Consider the following 11,462-nt stretch of genomic DNA (forward strand, 5'->3'; position numbering starts at 1 on the left):
AAGATATGTTATAGGTGGGTATTAAACCAAGGATCTCTCACGTAGTGCAAAACCCTAAAAAATACCCTAAAAAATCCTAAAAAATACTAGAAAACTCCTAAAAAACCCTAAAGAATCCTGGAAAACCCTAGAAAACTTTAAAAAACCCTAAAAAACCCTAGATAACCCTAGAAAACTTTAGAAAAACCCTAGAAGATCCTAAAAAAACCTAAGTACCTAACAAACCCTAGAAAACCCTAGAAAATCCAAGAAAAATCCTAAAAAATCCTAGAAAACCCTAGATAATCCTAGAAAACCCTAGAAAATTCTAAAAATCCTAAAAAACACTAGAAAAACCTTAGAAAACCCTACAAATCCCTAGAAAACTTTAGATAACCCTAGAAAACTTTAGAAAAACACTTGAAAACTCTAGAAAACAATAGAAAAATCCTAGAAAACCTTAGAAAAATCTAGAAAATCCTAGAAAAATCCTAAAAATCCCTCTGTTTTCGAAGGAGGGGAGCTTCTAAAGCGTACAAGAAAAGGTATCCTTAAAATATTTATAGCAATTGAAGTAAATTAAAACAAATGGCAAATGCACATAGAAGTTTATATTTATAACACAAAGTATCCCTTTCTTTCTGAATGTCAAATGCAGGAGATCTTCACTGGAAGCAAGTATCTTTCAATATGAATTCAAATTTACAGGTAATTGCTAGAAGACACTCAAAAATACACCAAAAAATAATAGGCATAGGAGATAATCATAACCACTGATTTTGTTGATATCTCCAATTAAATAGTTACATGGAATGTTCTAACAAAATTACAACAGGTTATAGTAAAAATGAAGAGCAAGCACATGGTAGGAACATTCACCAAAAAGAAGAAATGTAAGCTCAAAGTTTCATTCATAACTATTCTTTCCCACAATCTGAAAACCAATGCTTTAAGGTATGGCCTATAAAATCGCAGGTATAGTCACCGGAGTCTGCAGAGATGTCCAAGCTTGGCCGGGAAGAGAGAAAGAAGACTTAATAGAAAAGAGGGCATATTTCGGAATTAAAACTGCAGAAAGGATAATAGAGTTTGAATGTGAGAGTAAAAGAGACAAACAGTTCTGGCTTGATGGGATTCAGTATATGTTGAATTGTCGTGCCAAAGCGGCATAAATATAAACAGAAAATAAGAAAAAATAAAATGGCTGATATAGGATTGCTTTTTCTACTTCTCTTTTACTTTTACTTTTACTTTGTGAGATGCTTATAAAGATGTACATTTGATAGAATAACTGTAAGATTTCGCCAAGGACATTGATAGAGTACAATGATTTCAATGAAGAGGCATAGGATCTAGAACCGTTACATTGTCACTCTAATTCCTTCAGGAAATCAGCATTATCAACAAAAGCCTGCATAAGTAATACACAAGTCAAACTTTAAAATACAATAAGATGGTATCATTCTATGCCAAAGTCTCGGGTATAAATGAAAGGAGAACTCAGATGATAGGTGATGCCAGGGCATCTTGGCTAGTTTTACTAGCCATTTTTTGTATGCTTTAGGTTGGTTTCATGCATTTTCTTAGGCAATAAGTAAGTGCTTGGATGAGAAATTCATGCTTGTCTTGATTCAATCAAACATGGTTGATTTTGTGCATTTTCATCAGATTTATACAAAGAATTGTTTGATGCTATGAATGATGCATTATCTTGTGATTATGGCAATACTTTGATGTATTTTATTTGATCAATGAAGGCCAATGATGAAGCAAGCAAGCTTGGTGCAAGGAGGCAGGGGTGAACACGTTGCTAACGTGAGGGAATGAAGGAGTGTTTGACAACAACTTGAGCTTCTTGACAGCATGACCTTGCTTCCTTTAAATGAAAATAACATAAGCTACAAAACTCCAAATGAGGTGATTCTAGTGGCATTAGAAAGTAGGAATAAAGAGCTTTCCAAGCATATATGGCACTACATTGTGGACACTAAATTTGAGGGAGAAACTTGGCCCGAAAGTGCATAGATGAACATGGTATCAACCTATAGTAAGGCCAGCTGACCTCTTCATCTTCCATGGAGTATATCTTGAACTCTAGAGCTTTAAATGATGCACTCTTAACGGCATTGGAAAATAGACATTCAGAGCTTTCCAACGATATATCATAGGATGGGTTTGACATACTTTTGAAGCTTCAAAAGCTAGCTTCATTTGGAACTTCAGAAACTAAACACGTTGGCAACTTGGAATCCAAGTTGGCAACGCCCTTGCTAAAATTTGGCTCCCTGGGAGGCATAACCCATGTTGCCAACCTGGGGAAGGTGAAGGCGTGTTTGCTAGCAACGCCTGCGAAGCATAGCAGCCTTAGAAGGTAACCCACGTTGCCAAATTGAGAATGTGAAGGCGTGTTTGTCAAAAACGCCGGTAACCCTGGCAGCCTAACCTTGTCACTTTCAATGAAGTTTAACTTGAGCTACAAAGATCCAATTGAGGTGCTTCTAGTTGCGTTGGAAAGCTGAAATTCAGAGCTTTTCAACGATGTATAATAGTCTATAGTGAAGCATGAAATTAAAGCTCAAACCATAGGCAACTTTAAGCATCAAAAGCTGAGTTCAAGAAGAAGAAAGTCACGTGTTTGGCAATAACTTGGGCCAGCAACGCCCATCACCAAACCCCCAGCCCAGGAAAACTACATGCATGTTGCTAACTTGTTGTTGCATAGGCGTGTTTGCCAGCAACGTGCTCAATGGGCCAGAATTGATGTGAACAAGCTCTTTGTTCTCTCTGTTTTTTCTATTTTTCTCAAAGGCCAGCAACTCCATTCAGGAGCTATGAATCCAACAGGAACAAACCCCAGAAATATCAACCAATCAAGGCCACAAGAATCATCTAGAATAGTTAATTTTCATTTGATTGTAATTTACTTTTAATTTCATTTCAATTTGTAAATTAGGAAAGCCTATATAAAGGCCTTAGTTTCATAGAATTGAAAGGCTGAATACGGAAGGAGATCACTCACACACACTTCATTGGCACACTTCATTGGGAGTGGGTCTTCGGACCCCTCCCCTCACACAATCTTCTCCCTTTTCTCTTCTTTCTTCCTTAGTTTGTAATTCTCATTTATGAATTCTTTAATTTTCAGTTTTGAATTCTTAATCTTCATCTTTAATTTTTTGCACTTTAATTTCATGCAATTTGATTTTTATTTGAGAGCAATGACCACTTAATTCCCTCTGCATTTGGGAAAGGAGCTCTGTTTCAATTTTGATTGAATTAATGTTTATCTCTTCTTCTCTTCTTCATTCTATTTTCATACTTGGATATCTACTAGAATCCTTGCAAGAGAGTTTTGTTCTTCAAAGATCCTTGGATCTATTAGAACCTTAATGTGAGCCTCGAGAGAGGGATCATAAGGTTCTGTTTGAGCTCTCTTGGCTTAATGAAGTTGATTCTTGATTTAGAGTTGGTATGTGACATGTAATCACTCTAATATTGGGGTCTTTGGATTTATGTAGTATGAGATTAGAAATCATGTTTGTTTATCTAAGAGAGAGTCTTTGTGCTTCATAGATCCAATTACTATCGAGAGGGGGATTGGATCTACTTGAATTACATGTGAGCCTTGAGAAAGGGATCATGGAATTCAGATTGAGGCTCTTCTCTCATAATCCTCTTGATCAATACATTCTTGGTTGGTATGTGAGATGTAACCACTTTGAATTGAGGTCTTGAGGGTTGTGTGGCTTTTGGATTAGAAATTGAACTTCACCTCTTCTCATGACCAATTAGATCACGAGAGTGGCAATTGATTATGTTAAGAGAAATTAAATCACCAAGAGATTGGGATTTAATTACTCATAATCTGCCATGGATCTATCTTACATGATTGAGAAGGAGTGAGACCCATTGATTCATGAGGAATCAACATCTCCAATCCCTTGTGTTTTCCATCTTTACTTTCTGTCATTTACTTTCTAGCATTTTATTTTCTTGCAATTTACATTCTTGCACTTTAATTTTCAGCACTTTAGTTTCTTGTCATTTACTTTCCTTGTATTTTATTGTTTTTATTTAATTTCCTGTGATTTACATTCCTTGTTGTTTATCATCGCAATTGTGCTTGTCTAACTAGAATAATCAATTAACTATTGATTACTTAATCCATTAATCCTCGTGGGATCGACCTCACTCTAAGTGAGTTTTATTACTTGATGCGACCCGGTATACTTGCCGGTAGTAATTACGTGAGAATTCTTAATTTTTTTTCCTGTATCAAGTTTTTGGTGCCGTTGCCGGGGATTAATTGTGATTAACAATCTACCGGTGGTTGATTACCTAGATTAGACACTTTTTCTTTCTCTTTGTTTTAGTCATTTCTTTGCTTTTAATACTTTCTTTTATTGTCCCCAACTGTTTGTGTTAATTCCTCACTAAGAAACTCTTACTCGTGACAATTTATTTCTCTTGGTGATTGTGTTATTAACATACAACAGTTTCCTTTGCTTAGTTTTATTTCAAATAAATTGACATATGATTGCATTCTAAGTTTGGTGTTGCTATGCAACAAAGCTTGTTTCCAATCTTTACTAGATACTTGCATCAATTCCAAGTGAACGTGTCACACTAAGTTTGGTGTGCCACTCATTTTCCATGCAGAGTATCATACACACCACTTAGTCATGCAATCATATCGTCTCTGTTCTCTTTCTTGTGCCTTTATTGTATTTTTCTTAATTTTGCTTGCTTAACTACATGCATTACTCACATTTTATTGTTTAAGACACTCATTACCCATCATAAACCCATCACTACTGTTTTATTTATGCTTAAGGATAAGCAATCATTCTAAGTTTGGTGTTGAGGAAAGGGGAAGAATAGGAGGAAAATGACAACAACAGTGAAGATGAACTACAATGTGGTAAAGTTCTTTTTTCTCTTATTTGTTCTATGTATTCAATTGCATGATTGTCTTCTATTTTCTTTGTATGCATGTGTGTTGTGAATAAGCATAGCTTGATTGCGGATTTGTAACATATTGCTATGATGTCATGATTATCATCTTGAATTTTACTTACACCCAATATCTATAAGAATGCAACAAAGAAATCACTCTTTTGAAAGGAAAATGTTGAAGAATTTTGTAAATCTTGGGGCAAGCAAAAGATTAAGAGAGGTGGTGGTTCTTATTGTATGATTGTGTATTGAGGTTGCATGTTTGTGAAAACTTGCATGGGAGCTCATAGATAGGAAATAAAGTTTAGAGAAGTATTATGGAATTTCTCAAACATCTATTGATCCAAGAAGCAGTAACAAAAGAAAAAGAAAAACAAAGAACAAGCCCAAGCCTCTGAGCATCAATTACTAGAAAGAAAAAGAAAGAAACAAGAACTCAAAGAGTTATTGTCCTAGTTAAATGCTTGTGGTGGATTTGTGTCAAAGAGAGAGGCTTGAGCAAGTAAATCCTAAGGGGTGCTTCAACACCTAATACCTTAAACCAACTGGTTTGGGAGTATTGATTGAAAGCTTATCTTAAAGAGCCGCTTTGAGACATGACACCTAGAGTCAAGGCCAAGATCCAAAAAGAAAAGAAAAATGCTAGAAACATAAGTGCTGCTTCAAAGGTGATAATCTTTAAAGAGACTTCCATAATATCATTTGAATAAAATTCCTAAGATCTAAGACTTCCAAAATGTGAGGACTAATGAGCACTGAAATCCTTGCATGAGCATACAAATTAGAGTTCACCCCACTGTCACTTATTCACTTCACCCACTAAGGCATCATGAGCAATTCTTCAATACATTCCAATTAAGAGAATTCTTTGTGCATAGTTCTTTTCTTGCTTAGGGACAAGCAAGATTTAAGTTTGGTGTTGTGATGCCAGGGTATCTTGGCTAGTTTTACTAGCCATTTTTTGTATGCTTTTAGGTTGGTTTCATTCATTTTCTTAAGCAATAAGTAAGTGCTTGGATGAGAAATTCATGCTTGTCTTGATTCAATCAAACATGGTTGATTTTGTGCATTTTCATGAGATTTATGCAAAGAATTGTTTGATGCTATGAATGATGCATTATCTTGTGATTATGGCAATACTTTGATGCATTTTGTTTGATCAATGAAGGCCAATGATGAAGCAAGCAAGCTTGGTGCAAGGAGATAGGGGTGAACACGTTGCTAACGTGAGGGAATGAAGGAGTGTTTGACAACAACTTGAGCTTCTTGATAGCATGACCTTTCTTCCTTTAAATGAGAATAACTTAAGCTACAAAACTCCAAATGAGGTGATTCTAGTGGCATTGGAAAGTAGGAATCGAGAGATTTCTATGCATATATAGCACTATATGATGGACACTAAATTTGAGGGAGAAACTTGGCCCGAAAGTGCATAGATGAACATGGTATCAACCTGTAGTAAGGCCAGCTGATCTCTTCATCTTCCATGGAGTATATCTTGAACTCTAGAGCTTAAAATGATGCACTCTTAATGGCATTAGAAAGTAGACATCCAGAGCTTTCCAACGATATATCATAGGATGGGTTTGATATACTTTTGAAGCTTCAAAAGCTGGCTTCATTTGGAACCTCAGAAACTAAACACGTTGGCAACTTGGAATCCAAGTTGGCAACGCCCTTGCTAAAATTTGGCTCTCTGGGAGGCATAACCCACGTTGCCAACTTGAGGAAGGTGAAGGCGTGTTTGCTAGCAATGCCTGCGAAGCTTAGCAGCCTTAGAAGGTAACCCACGTTGCCAACTTGAGAATGTGAATGCGTGTTTGTCAAAAACGCCGGCAACCCTGGCAGCCTTACCTTGTCACTTTCAATGAAGTATAACCTAATCTACAGAGATCCAATTGAGATGCTTCTAGTTGCATTGGAAAGCTGAAATTCAGAGCTTTCCAACGATGTATAATAGTCTATAGTGAAGCATGAAATTGAAGCTCAAACCATAGGCAACTTTAAGCATCAAAAGCTGAGTTCAAGAAGAAGAGAGTCACATGTTTGGCAATAACTTGGGCCAGCAACGCCCATCACCAAACCCCCAGCCCAGGAAAACTACATGCACGTTGCTAACTTGCTGTTGCATAGGCGTGTTTGCCAACAACGTGCTCAATGGGCCATAATTGATGTGAACAAGCTCTCTGTTCTTTCTGTTTTCTCTGTTTTCCTCAAAGGCCAGCAACTCCATTCAGGAGCTATGAATCCAACAGGAACAAAGCCCATAAATCTCAACCAATCAAGGCCACAAGAATTATCTAGAATAGTTAATTTTTATTTGATTGTAATTTACTTTTAATTTCATTTCAATTTGTAAATTAGGAAAGCCTATATAAAGGCCTTAGTTTCATAGAATTGAAGGGCTGAATACGGAAGGAGATCACACACACACACTTCATTGGCACACTTCATTGGGAGTGGGTCTTTGGACCCCTCCCCTCACACACTCTTCTCCCTTTTCTCTTCTTTCTTCCTTAGTTTGTAATTCTCATTTATGAATTCTTTAATTTTCAGTTTTGAATTCTTAATCTTCATCTTTAATTTTTTGCACTTTAATTTCATGCAATTTGATTTTTATTTGAGAGCAATGACCACTTAATTCCCTTTGCATTTGGGAAAGGAGCTCTGTTTCAATTTTGATTGAATTAATGTTTATCTCTTCTTCTCTTCTTCATTCTATTTTCATACTTGGATATCTACTAGAATCCTTGCAAGAGAGTTTTGTTCTTCAAAGATCCTTGGATCTATTAGAACCTTAATGTTAGCCTCGAGAAAGGGATCATAAGGTTCTGTTTGAACTCTCTTGGCTTAATGAAGTTGATTCTTGATTTAGAGTTGGTATGTGACATGTAACCACTCTAATATTGGTGTCTTTGGATTTATGTAGTATGAGATTAGAAATCATGTTTGTTTATCTAAGAGAGAGTCTTTGTGCTTCATAGATCCAATTACTATCGAGAGGGAGATAGGATCTACTTGAATTACATGTGAGCCTTGAGAAAGGGATCATGGAATTCAGATTGAGGCTCTTCTCTCATAATCCTCTTGATCAATACATTCTTGGTTGGTATGTGAGATGTAACCACTTTGAATTGAGGTCTTGAGGGTTGTGTGGCTTTTGGATTAGAAATTGAACTTCACCTCTTCTCATGACCAATTAGATCACGAGAGTGGCAATTGATTATGTTAAGAGAAATTAAATCACCAAGAGATTGGGATTTAATTACTCATAATCTGCCATGGATCTATCTTACATGATTGAGAAGGAGTGAGACCCATTGATTCATGAGGAATCAACATCTCCAATCCCTTGTGTTTTCCATCTTTACTTTCTGTCATTTACTTTCTAGCATTTTATTTTCTTGCAATTTACATTCTTGCACTTTAATTTTCAGCACTTTAGTTTCTTGTCATTTACTTTCCTTGCATTTTATTGTTTTTATTTAATTTCCTGTCATTTACATTCCTTGTTGTTTATCATCCCAATTGTGCTTGTCTAACTAGAATAATCAATTAACTATCGATTGCTTAATCCATTAATCCTCGTGGGATCGACCTCACTCTAAGTGAGTTTTATTACTTGATGCGACCCGGTATACTTGCCGGTAGTAATTATGTGAGAATTCTTAATTTTTTTTCGCGTATCAATAGGTATAGAGAAAAAGCAGTAGTGTAAATAGTATTTTGAGTTATGTTAGGTGTACATATCTTGCATCGCAAGTCATCCGACTCACCCCGTTCAACCGTGGATAGTGTGAGTCGGCATGGTGTTTAAAACAAAATATATTTGCCTAGTATTTCTCACGTTATTTCACATATGATTCATTCCTCTCTAATTACATATCATACACAAACCACCCATGAATTCATCAACATAGTTGACCTGGTTGAAGTCTTAGAAGAAGCACATAATAAATCCCATATAATCAAATAGATGGAAAGGTTATACATACCAATTTCCAACCATCAGGGTCCAAGCAAACTGCTATCTTGGTGTTGATACCTGGTAGCGGCCCAGGTTCACAGATAATCTTGCCTCCACACAGTTTGATTGCTTCTGCACTCTTATACACATTATTTGTGCCTATTGCAATCTGTGCAAACACATAAATGAGTTGCATTCTAATAGTAAAATATAGAAAATAGACATGGAGAACAACACAAAAATCAATAAAACCACTTTCAAAAATGGATAATAAATAGTATCTACCTGTCCACAGCCATTTCCTTTGTCATAATTAGTGATTCCGTAGATATATGTAAGTTCTAGAACAGTGTTCTTATCTTCAGGACCATACCCCATTGTGGCAACTGTATTCTGTAAACCAATTAGAATCAATGACAATTGATAGCTAAAAATCGATAAAATCATATTTTTTGTTTTTACTTTTTTTCTTCACAAAATCTAATAAGCAAAGGTTACTGAAAATGAAAACAGAAACCAAACAAGCCAACTTGCGCATGATATTAATAATTACCACCAGCATAAGTTTACCTTGTGCTCAGGATTGTCTTTCCTATGCAGAAGTTGCATGCCAATAGCCTTTAGAAATCCATAAAAGCAAGGAAAAATATTAATACATGAAAGAAAGATGGAATTCACTTTATGAAAGAACCTTTCACATTTTCATCCTAACAGGAGTAGAAAACACTCACTTTCTAATAGAAGACTATGGCACGGTCAAGATCACCTACACGAAGTGACACTTAGCATAGGGGTTCGGAAGTAAGTCCTCTTTCCAAGAGCTCAAATTCATAACCATCAGGATCTTGGATGAAAGAAGTTACTGTGCTGCCACCTTTGACAGGCCCTGGTTCCTTGATAACCTTTCCACCTTTTGCTTTTATCAGATCAACTGCCTTGGCAGCCTAGAAATTGGACTAAGGACAATAATCATCATAATTTAAGTCAGAAATTTGATAGAGACATGTAGCATACATGAAAATTGAGCATCAATAAAAGGAAATGTACCAAAAACCACTCTTAAAAAAAACCATTTAGTTTTTAACTTCCTGTGAGAATTTCATAGTTTGAAGATAACAACACACATTGATTAATTGGCTGGTGATATTAGATAAGCTGGTAACTAATGTTCATGAAAAATATAAATTGGTTCTTAATGCACCAATGTGTTCAATTGGAGACTCTATTTGAGTTTTAAGTTGATGTTGCTTAGTTCTACAATATCAACAATCATGCTTTGTTTTCTAATTGTTCTATAATAGGAGCTTACATCTTCAACTACAACACCCAAATGACCAAACCATTTCCAATGTCATACTTGTCCACTCCATAATCTGCAATGATCAAGAAATAAAAACAAGAAACATGAGAAGCACAAATTATTTTATGCTAAACAAAAGTTTGTATCTTGCACATCTAAACTCACTGTAGGTAAGCTCAACTGTAAAATTGGAATCTTCAGGGCCATATCTAAGAAAAGGATTTGTGTATCTTTCTTCAGGTATATCACGTTTTCTCAATAGCTTCATGCCAAGGCACTTAGTGTAAAACCTAAATATATATACACATTCCAAAAATGTAATCAAGATTCAAGAATATAGTATAATAATTGCATTAATTTAGGGCAACTGAAGCATCATAGGTAGCATACTTTATAGTCTTATCCAATTCCCCAACACGGTACATAACATGTAAGAATCTTCTATTGTCATTTTTGACCCATTCAAACAAGTTTTGCTCTGGTTGAATTAGATTCTCTGCTGTATTAGCCTCTGCTACTCTAAATAATTCTGAACCTTTTACACCAAATAACAGATATTGGAACTGTGGAATAGCTGAACAAATTGCCATAACAATTTTGTTAATGTAAACAGAGTGATAATATAATTAATTAACTCTAAGTATCAAATGAATAATAATAAAGCTGATGTGAATGGAGGTTAATTACCAAAAGGACCAGAAAGAAGGTGAAAGAGAGCTAGTCTTCTAGAAGGGTTAGGGTTGTAAGAGGAAATGCATATAGTGATAGAAGGGAAACTGAAAGAACAAGTTGTTGATAACATTAAGGATGAGGTCATGGCCATTGCCATTGCCATTTGGCAATGCTGCAAATTGCTAATGATGCTGGTTGCCTTGTTCTCTTCTTCCCGACTACCTAAACCAAACAGCTCTATCCACCATGCATCATGCATGGACAGTAATTATTGATAACGGGCTTTTATTAGATTGGGCTTTAGCCCATTGTAACTACAGCATTTCATAGAGTTTGGGCTTTTATTTACATCATTGAGTCTGCTCGTTTTAATTTTCTTTCATCAATTCATTCGGCAAAACCTTTGTATAAAAATTCAGTCTTAAATTTCCAAATTGCGCATATTTATTATTTACCATCGTGATTTTGTTAGTATACAATACGTGTTGAATCTCAAGAAGGAAGAAAAACATATTGACAAATTGAACCACTAGTTTTATTAGTATTCGATGATTATTTTAACTTTTAGAAAAAAAAAGGGTATCGTTG

General features: G+C 35.6%; 1 pseudogene; it reads right to left on the reverse strand.

Annotated features, from left to right (window-relative positions):
- Positions 1 to 1,348: 1,348 nt before the first annotated feature.
- Positions 1,349 to 11,133, reverse strand: LOC112729024 (putative lactoylglutathione lyase; annotated as a pseudogene).
- Positions 11,134 to 11,462: the final 329 nt, after the last annotated feature.

The sequence above is a fragment of the Arachis hypogaea genome, chromosome 5 (assembly GCF_003086295.3).
Source record: "Arachis hypogaea cultivar Tifrunner chromosome 5, arahy.Tifrunner.gnm2.J5K5, whole genome shotgun sequence".
Taxonomy (NCBI): Eukaryota; Viridiplantae; Streptophyta; class Magnoliopsida; order Fabales; family Fabaceae; genus Arachis; species Arachis hypogaea.